We start from the raw sequence: 8,638 nt of genomic DNA on the forward strand, positions 1-8,638 counted from the left end.
GTACCTATTTATCTACTTGCACTTTGACGTGCTTTCGAACTGCTAGGTGGGCAGGAGCAGGGACCGAGCAACGGGAGCTCACCCCGTTGCAGGGATTCAAACCGCTGACCTTCTGATCAGCAAGCCCTAGGCTCTGTGGTTTATTATTGAATAGAGTGTCCCTATTTTCATTGGAGAAATGTTGGAGGGTATGAAATAGGGAAATGGAAGGAGCAAGACAGGAAATGAGCGATGGCACAGTGGATTGTTTTACCAATACAGGCTGGGCAAGATACAGTTTTAATGCCTCTTGTGAGTTGTCCTCCCTATTTTGGGCGCTATCTATCGCTCTGCATTGGAGAAGGAGCACATTAGATTTTACTCGGATGCTTACAAACAAGGGCATGGTTCAGCCCTCGTAGGACTGTGTCCCTGCAGAGTGTTTGCAAACATAAATTCAAATCTGGAACATTGAAATAGGGAGATGGGTAAATGTCTGGCTGGGGGAGGTTAAAGTATCCTTCCCCTCTGCCTTGCCTCTGCTCAAAATAACAGCATCTCAAAGTTGCTTAAAAAATAAAATTAAATTCTGGGGCTGTGTTACACACATTGTGTGTAATCTATACTTGTCCCTTAATTTCACTGATTTCAGTCTTAGGTATGCGTGGACAGGATTTCAGCTTTATAGCCTGCTCCTAAGTATGTTTACCCAGGAATAAGTTCCATTAAAGTCAGTGGGATTTATTCCCAAGTAAATTTGCAATTAATAGCCTTATCCTGTTTCTGCCTGGAACAAGGAGAGAATCCTTCTGAGTGCGAGAGAGTGGCTTGCAAGGATGACTCTTGCTTTTTTTGCATTTTGTTTTCATGAACCAAGAAGAGCCCGCATTGGAGGACGACAAAGGAAGTGCTCGAAATTGTGAGCTGCAATTTGAGAGCTGCTGTAGCAATGCGTTGCTTGCAGCCAGATAACCCATCTCTTAGGAGCTCGTACATTTTCCTTGCCATAACCTCTGTGTTTATCCAGTATTGTTGTTTAAACAAAAAAGTTTCGGGATTTGTTGTTCAGACTCCGAAAGTTAGGATAGACATGATGTGCAAAGACATGTAACGAAACCCCGGACAGATGCTTCCATCAGGGAAAAGCAGCTTTGGAACATGATTAGAACCAGAAAAGCCCCAGGGGGGAGAGGAAACAGGGTGCTTAACCCTTCTCCCTCCCCTCTAACTCCCCTTCTCCTTAGCTACTTTCACACACACCTGGAGCGCACATCCAATGATGTGTTTATTCTTGCAGACACACAGACAAAGCTGCCCTGGGAAAGTGGTGGGCAGGGAGGAAAGGTTTCGTTTCTATACAGTTCTTTTTAAAAATAATTTTTTTACTTTTTTAAAAAACGTAAAGGACCCCTGGATGGTTGAGTCCAGTCAAAGGTGACTATGTAGTTTGGCGCTCTTCTCGCTTTTAGGCCAAGGGAGCTGGTGTTTGTCCACAGACAGCTTTCTGGGTCATGTGGCCAGCAGGACCAAACTGCTACTGGTGCAATGGGATACCGTGATGGAAACCAGCGTGCATGGAAACACTGTTTACCTTCTTGCCTATTTGTCTACTTGCACTGGTGTGCTTTCGAACTGCTAGGTTGGCAGGAGCTGGGATAGAGCAATAGGAGCTCACTCCATCGCGGGAATTCGAACCGCCGACCTTCTGATCAGCAAGCCCAAGAGACTCAGTGGTTTAGACCACAGTGCCACCCTTTACCTTACTTTTAACATTTGTCATCATACACAAACCTTAATCATTTTACAAATTGGATTCTCAGAATCCCTGAACCTCCCTCCACCTCTCTGTGGTTTCCCCAGATATTCTTTTCAAACTGCATGTCATCATATTCTCTATATTTTCTTAAATCTCAATTTTTATCATAATTCTCGCTTCATTGCAAGTGTTTTTTTTAAAATCCTGCCAATGTTTTCCATTGTTTACAGCGTTCTTTCGAGTAATTTAAACAGTTTCCCCATTCTCTATTCATTTCTTTGCAGTTCTTATACAGTGGTACCTCGGGTTAAGAACTTAATTCGTTCTGGAGGTCTGTTCTTAACCTGAAACTGTTCTTAACCTGAGGTACCACTTTAGCTAATGGGGCCTCCCGCCGCTGCCGCACGATTTCTGTTCTCATCCTGAAGCAAAGTTCTTAACCCGAGGTAGTATTTCTGAGTTAGTGGAGTCTGTAACCTGAAGCGTCTGTAACCTGAGGTACCACTGTGTTTTAAAGGAAAAAACTCAAAGCGGTTTTCAAAACCCATTGGAACATCAAATAAAACAATCCAGCTCATTTGCTGGAGCATGACATTCTTAATCTCAGGCTCCTGGGTTCAAGTCTCATGTTTGGCAAAAAGATTTCTGCATTGCAGGGGATGGATGACCTCCGTGGTCCCAGCTCTACAATTCTGTGATTCTGTGATATGCCAGGGGAGGATTCCTGCAGAGCACCACCTCTGACCATTAGGTCCAGTCGTGACCGACTCTGGGGTTGCTGTGCTCATCTCGCTTTGCTGGCCGAGGGAGCTGGCGTACAGCTGCCGGGTCATGTGGCCAGCATGACTAAGCCGCTTCTGGCGAACCAGAGCAGCGCATGGAAACGCCGTTTACCTTCCTGCCAGAGTGGTACCTATTTATCTACTTGCACTTTGTGCTTCTGAAGTGCTAGGTTGGCAGGAGCAGGGACCGAGCAATGGGAGCTCAACCCGTTGCGGGGATTCGAACCACCAACCTTCTGATCGGCAAGTCCTAGGCTCTGTGGTTGAACCCCACAGAACATTTCAAATTATGATATGAACATCAACAATTTTGTACTGAAAAGATCAGCCTCGAGAGGCTACTGAGGCCGGATTAAATTTCCCAGCGAGCAAAATTCAACTTCTGAAATCGCCATACATTATTTTATTTTTTGAAGGGTTCTCACTAACATCTCCTGTCGCTCTAGTTAACCATCTATAAACAGCTCTTCATGTGACCCCTGCTTGATCTCCTCCTCTGCTTCCCAAGGAACCCCTAGAGGAAGATTCTGTGCTTTGAGCATCCAGGCAGGCAAGGAAACTGGTTGCATTTTATGGAAAAGCAGCAAACTGTTTAGAACGGCATCTGAAAACTCAGGGAGTCTGTGATGCTGGCTAATAGAGCAATTTCATGTTACTGGTCGCCTCTTTACGGAGAAATGCATACTACTAAGCTTATTACAGTTTATGAAGGCAATCTGGCCCCATTAAGGCGGGCGGGCGGGGGGGGGCAGAAAAAACAAAGGAATGGCTCCAATAAGCTCAAACGAGAGCCATTCGGCATCTGTATGTCTGCTAGCTAAGTCGTACGTAAACCTTTCAAGGCTTGGACTTTCTGAATGCAAAGGCTCAAACTTGGCTGTTTTTTTGGACTACAATTCCCATCGTCCCTGACCACTGGGAATCCTGCTAGCTAGAGATGATGGGAGCTGTAGTCCCCCAAAACAGCAGGAGACCCGAGTTTGGAAAACACTGATCTAGATCCGAGCCTATCGACCTCAGTCGGGGATGGGGAAGCCTTAGCTTGTGGTGTGGCCCTCAAGACCATTCCACTTGGCCCACGAGGACTCTCCTTCTCAGCCCCACCCATTCCTCCATGACTGCAGTGCTGGCTGTGGAGAGAGTAGGAATGTCAGCAAATTGTAGACGCAGTGCCCCGGATTCAATTTGAGATCCTAGCATGGGTAGAAGGGTTTTAACTCTCGGGCCCTCACAGTGGTCCCCATCTAGACTGGGCCCCAGCAGCTGCAATTTGCATTGCCAAAAAGAAAAAGAAGCTGTCCCTTAACACAAACAGATCCCATTTTGAGGGGAGAGGGGTGATTCCTTATCACAGGCTTCCTCAACCTCGGCCATCCCGATAATTTTGGCCTACAACTCCCATGATCCCTAGCTAGCAGGACCAGTGGTCAGGGATGATGGGAATTGTAGTCTCAAAACATCTGGAGGGCCGAGGTTGAGGAAGCCTGCCTTATCATATGCCGTGGTACCTTGGTTCTCAAACGCCTTGGTACTCAAACAACTTGGATCCCAAATCCAAACAGGGCAAACCCGGAATTAAGTGTGTGAACTTTATTTGGAAGCCAAACGTGTTCCGTTTTGAGTGTTCAAGCTTCCGATTTGAGTGCCACACTTCCATTTTGAGTGTTACTCTGAGGTCTGTCTGTTTTTGCTATTTCTTTTTCTTTTTTGTGGCTCTTTTTTCTTTCCTTTTGTGACTGTGTGGAACCCAGTTCAGCTACTGCTTGATTGTGTGACTGCAGTACATTGTTTATTGCTTTCATTTTAAGGATCAGTGGTCTCGTTAGATAGTAAAATTCGTGTTAAATTGCTGTTTTAGGGGTTGTTTTTAAAAGTCTGGAACGGATTAATCCGTTTTGCATTACTTTCCATGGGAAAGCATGCCTTGGTTTTTGGAACGCTTTGGTTTTGGAACGGACTTCCAGAACGGATTACCGTATTTTTCGCTCTATAAGACGCACCAGACCACAAGACGCACCTAGTTTTTGGAGGAGGAAAACAAGGAAAAAATATTCTGAATCTCAGAAGCCAGAACAGCAAGAGGGATCGCTGCGCAGTGAAAGCAGCAATCCCTCTTGCTGTTCTGGCTTCTGGGATAGCTGCGCAGCCTGCATTCACTCCATAAGACGCACACACATTCCCCCTTACTTTTTAGGAGGGAAAAAGTGAGTCTTATAGAGCAAAAAATACGGTAAGTTTGAGAACCAAGGTACCACTGTACACTGACCTTCAGGACAACACTGTTGTCATAGAAATGGTCTTGCATTGAACGCCCTATTTCATCTCAACTATACCATGGGCAAAATCAGGGGAGCATAATAACACTTCGCAACCAATTTCTTTCCCAAAGAGTGGTAGAATCAGTGCAATTGTCTAAAAGATCCAGCAATGCTGTGCGGTTTACATCCTGACTCCCAGCTGCGATTAGGTAGCTTATTTAATTACTTTCAGTTATAGAATCTTCACTGGACGTCTTCGGAAAATCTAGTTATTTCAGCTGCCAGAGGAATGTACATTTCAGTACTTAAAACAAACCTGAACCCACCGACCATATCCTTTTACGGTCCTGGCATTTTCGATAGGTGCCTTGAGAAAGAAAGAAAGTGGGGTATAAGTCAATTAATCAGAATCATCTTTTCTGTAGCCTCTGGGAGGCTACTGGCTTGTCTAAAAAAGCTGTGGTAAAAAAATAGCCAGGAAGTTTTGCCAGACATAGGCTCATAGGGCAGTGTGTGTGTGATATTTACTCCCCACCCTCTCTCAAGAATGGTGCAAGGCAGGTGAGGTGAAAATCAGCAACAAACTCAATGTGTGTGTGTGTTTCTGTGGGTGGGTGTCTAATGAGCTTCATAGCTGAATGGAGTTTTTAAAAATAGTTTAAAATAATTTAAACTTTTCAGATTTATACATTTCATTAGTTTTACAATCCATTTATCATTTCAAAATTTGACTTCCTTCCCCCTCTTTCTGCAGTTCCTTAAATTTATTTTTTTAGACCTTCTACATATCCAAATTCATTTAACTTGCTACTATAAATATATACTCTTATGAAACCGCAGGTTATTACACTAATCCTGCCAATGTTTTTAGCTGTTTACAATTTATCTGTAAACATTCAATAAACCATTTCCATTCTTTGATGAAAAGTTTGTTGTCTTGATTTCTTATTCTTCCAGAAAGTTTTGCCATTTCTAAATACTCCATAAGTTTTTGTATCCATTCTTCCTTTGCTGGAACTTCTGCTTCTTTCCACTTTGGGCCAATCAACATTCTTGCTGCAGCAGTAGCATGCATAAATAAATCTCTATACAATTTAGGTAGTTCCGTCCCTGTAATTCCTGAAAGAAAAGCTTCTCATTTTTTCTTTGTAAAAGTTATTTTGAACATCCTTTTCAATTCATTATGTATGATTTCCCAGTAAGCTTTAACCTTACTACAAGACCACCACATATGATTAAAAGAGCCTGGCGCTGCGGGTTAAACCACAGAACCTAGGGCTTGCTGATCAGAAGGTTGGCGGTTCGAATCCCCGTGATGCGGTGAGCTCCTGTTGCTCGGTCCCTGCTCCTGCCAACCTAGCAGTTCAAAAGCACGTCAAAGTGCAAGTAGATAAATAGGTACCACTCTAGCGGAAAGGTAAAAGGCGTTTCCATGTGCTGCTCTGCTTTCTCCAGAAGCAGCTTAGTCATGCTGGCCACATGACCCGGAAGCTGTACGGCGGCTCCCTCAGCCAGTAAAGCGAGATGAACGCTGCAACCCCAGAGTCTTCCGCGACTGGACCTAATGGTCAGGGGTTCCTTTACCTTTACCTTTTTACACCCAAGCCTATGTCTATCACTATCCAAAGGTCCTTTGTCAAATGCCCATCAAATGTTCAATTAAAGACATGATGCAGCTGACTTGGGGTGGAAACCCCTTTCCTGCCATAGATGAATCAGCTCAAAACTGCATGAGAAAAGGAAGCCAGTCAGCCCCGGGTGGCATGACTCATGGTCAGGGATAATGAGAATTGGACTCCATCAATATTTGGAGGGTCACAGATTCCCTGACCTTTCCCTACACCCTTGAAGTTGAAGAAGAGCAGCAGAGTCCTCCAGGGACATTTAGCTGGTCCTTTGTCACCCTTAGGGATGGGGGTGGTGCCGTGGGTTAAACCACAGAGCCTAGGGCTTGCCGATCAGAAGGTCAGTGGTTCGAATCCCTGCGATGGGGTTGCTTGGTCCCTGCTCCTGCCAACCTAGCAGTTTGAAAGCACGTCAAAGTGCAGGTAGATAAACTGCTCTGGTTCGCCAGAAGCGGCTTAGTTGAGCTGTACACCGGCTCCCTCGCCAATAAAGTGAGATGAGCTCCGCAACCCCAGAGTCGGTCACGACTGGACCTAATGGTCAGGGGTCCCTTTACCTTGTCACCCTTAGGTCCCCTGATGTTGTTGGACTACAACTCCCATCACCCCTAGCTAGCAGGAGCAGTGGTCAGCGATGATGGGAGTTGTAGCCTGACGACATCTGGGGACCACATCTTGGAACAACGGCTGTGTCATAGGTGGCCTCAAATCACATTTTCACTTATGTCCTGTTGAGGGGAACAGATCAACTCATTTGCAGCTGCGGGGAGGTGCTTGTGAGATAGCTCAGTCGGTAGAGCATATGACGCCCTAATCTGAGGGACGTGAGTTCGAATCCCACGTTGGGTGAAAGAGTCCGGCTTTGCAGGGGGTTGGACTAGATGACCCTTGTGGTCCCTTCCAACTCTATGATCCTGTGATTTTGGGGTGGGAGTTTGGTATGGAGTGCTTGATTCCAGAAATAGAAATCAAGAGGTCTTCTCTTCGGCCTTTGGACCGCTCTCCCTTTGGCTCCCTGTCCTGCCCAAATCCCCGAAGGCCCCCGGAGGCTCGGATGATGGGCTGCAAGAATCCCAAGTGCTTTGCGCTCTGCGCTGATAGACGGCGGGCACCGCGACCCACCACCGGGCGCTACACCTGCGACCACCGCCACCAGAAATGGGGGTGGGGGCGATCCCCAGCTCCGCGCAACAACCCGGCAGCGGCACTCACAACAGCACATCTCCGCTCACTTAGCCCCGCGTTGATGGCAGATGCGAAGGAGATGCAGGAATCTTGCCCAGCACCCATGTTGAGAATCGGCCCTGGTTGCAGAAGTAATCCCCCCCCCCATGCCGTCCCTCCGAGGTTGCTCTCTAGGGCACAGAACTTGCCAAGAGAGGCTGCGAGCCAAAAGGGGTTTCTCTCCTGGGAAAGGGACCTGGCAAGGCACGGCGAAGATCATGGCCACTGGTCCCATCACCTCCTGGCAAATAGAAGGGGAAGAAATGGAGGCAGTGAGAGATTTGACTTTCTTGGGCTCCATGATCACTACAGATGGTGACAGCAGCCACGAAATTAAAAGACGCCTGCTTCTTGGGAGAAAAGCAATGATAAACCTAGACAGCATCTTAAAAAGCAGAGACATCACCTTGCCGACAAAGGTCCGTATAGTTAAAGCTATGGTTTTCCCAGTAGCGATGTATGGAAGTGAGAGCTGGACCATAAAGAAGGCTGATCGCCGAAGAATTGATGCTTTTGAATTCTGGTGCTGGAGGAGACTCTTGAGAGTCCCATGGACTGCAAGAAGATCAAACCGATCCATTCTGAAGGAAATCAGCCCTGAGTGCTCACTGGAAGGACAGATCCTGAAGCTGAGGCTCCAACGCTTCGGCCACCTCATGAGAAGAGAAGACTCCCTGGAAAAGACCCTGATGTTGGGAAAGATGGAGGGCACAAGGAGAAGGGGACGACAGAGGACGAGATGGTTGGACAGTGTTCTCGAAGCTACCAGCATGAGTTTGACCAAACTGCGGGAGGCAGTGGAAGACAGGAGTGCCTGGCGTGCTCTGGTCCAGGAGGTCACGAAGAGTCGGACACGACTAAACCACTAAACAACAACAAAAAGGCATGGCGGGGGTGGTGGTGAGAAGGGCGCCGGACAGCAGCAGCAAAAGCAACATCGGAAGTCCGTTTCTCGAGGTGGGGGGGGGGCATTTTTTCGCAGCCCCCTCGGGATCTCTCTGCCGCGTCTCCGGA

The 8,638-nt window shown here is 46.9% G+C and overlaps 1 long non-coding RNA gene across 1 annotated transcript in view; it reads left to right on the forward strand.

The window, feature by feature from the left end:
- Window positions 1-8,638, forward strand: part of LOC309370296 — a 232,310-nt gene that overhangs the window by 66,602 nt on the left and 157,070 nt on the right. The window lies entirely within an intron of this gene.

This window comes from Podarcis melisellensis, assembly GCF_964234715.1.
Source record: "Podarcis melisellensis genome assembly, chromosome: 5".
Classification (NCBI taxonomy): domain Eukaryota; kingdom Metazoa; phylum Chordata; class Lepidosauria; order Squamata; family Lacertidae; genus Podarcis; species Podarcis melisellensis.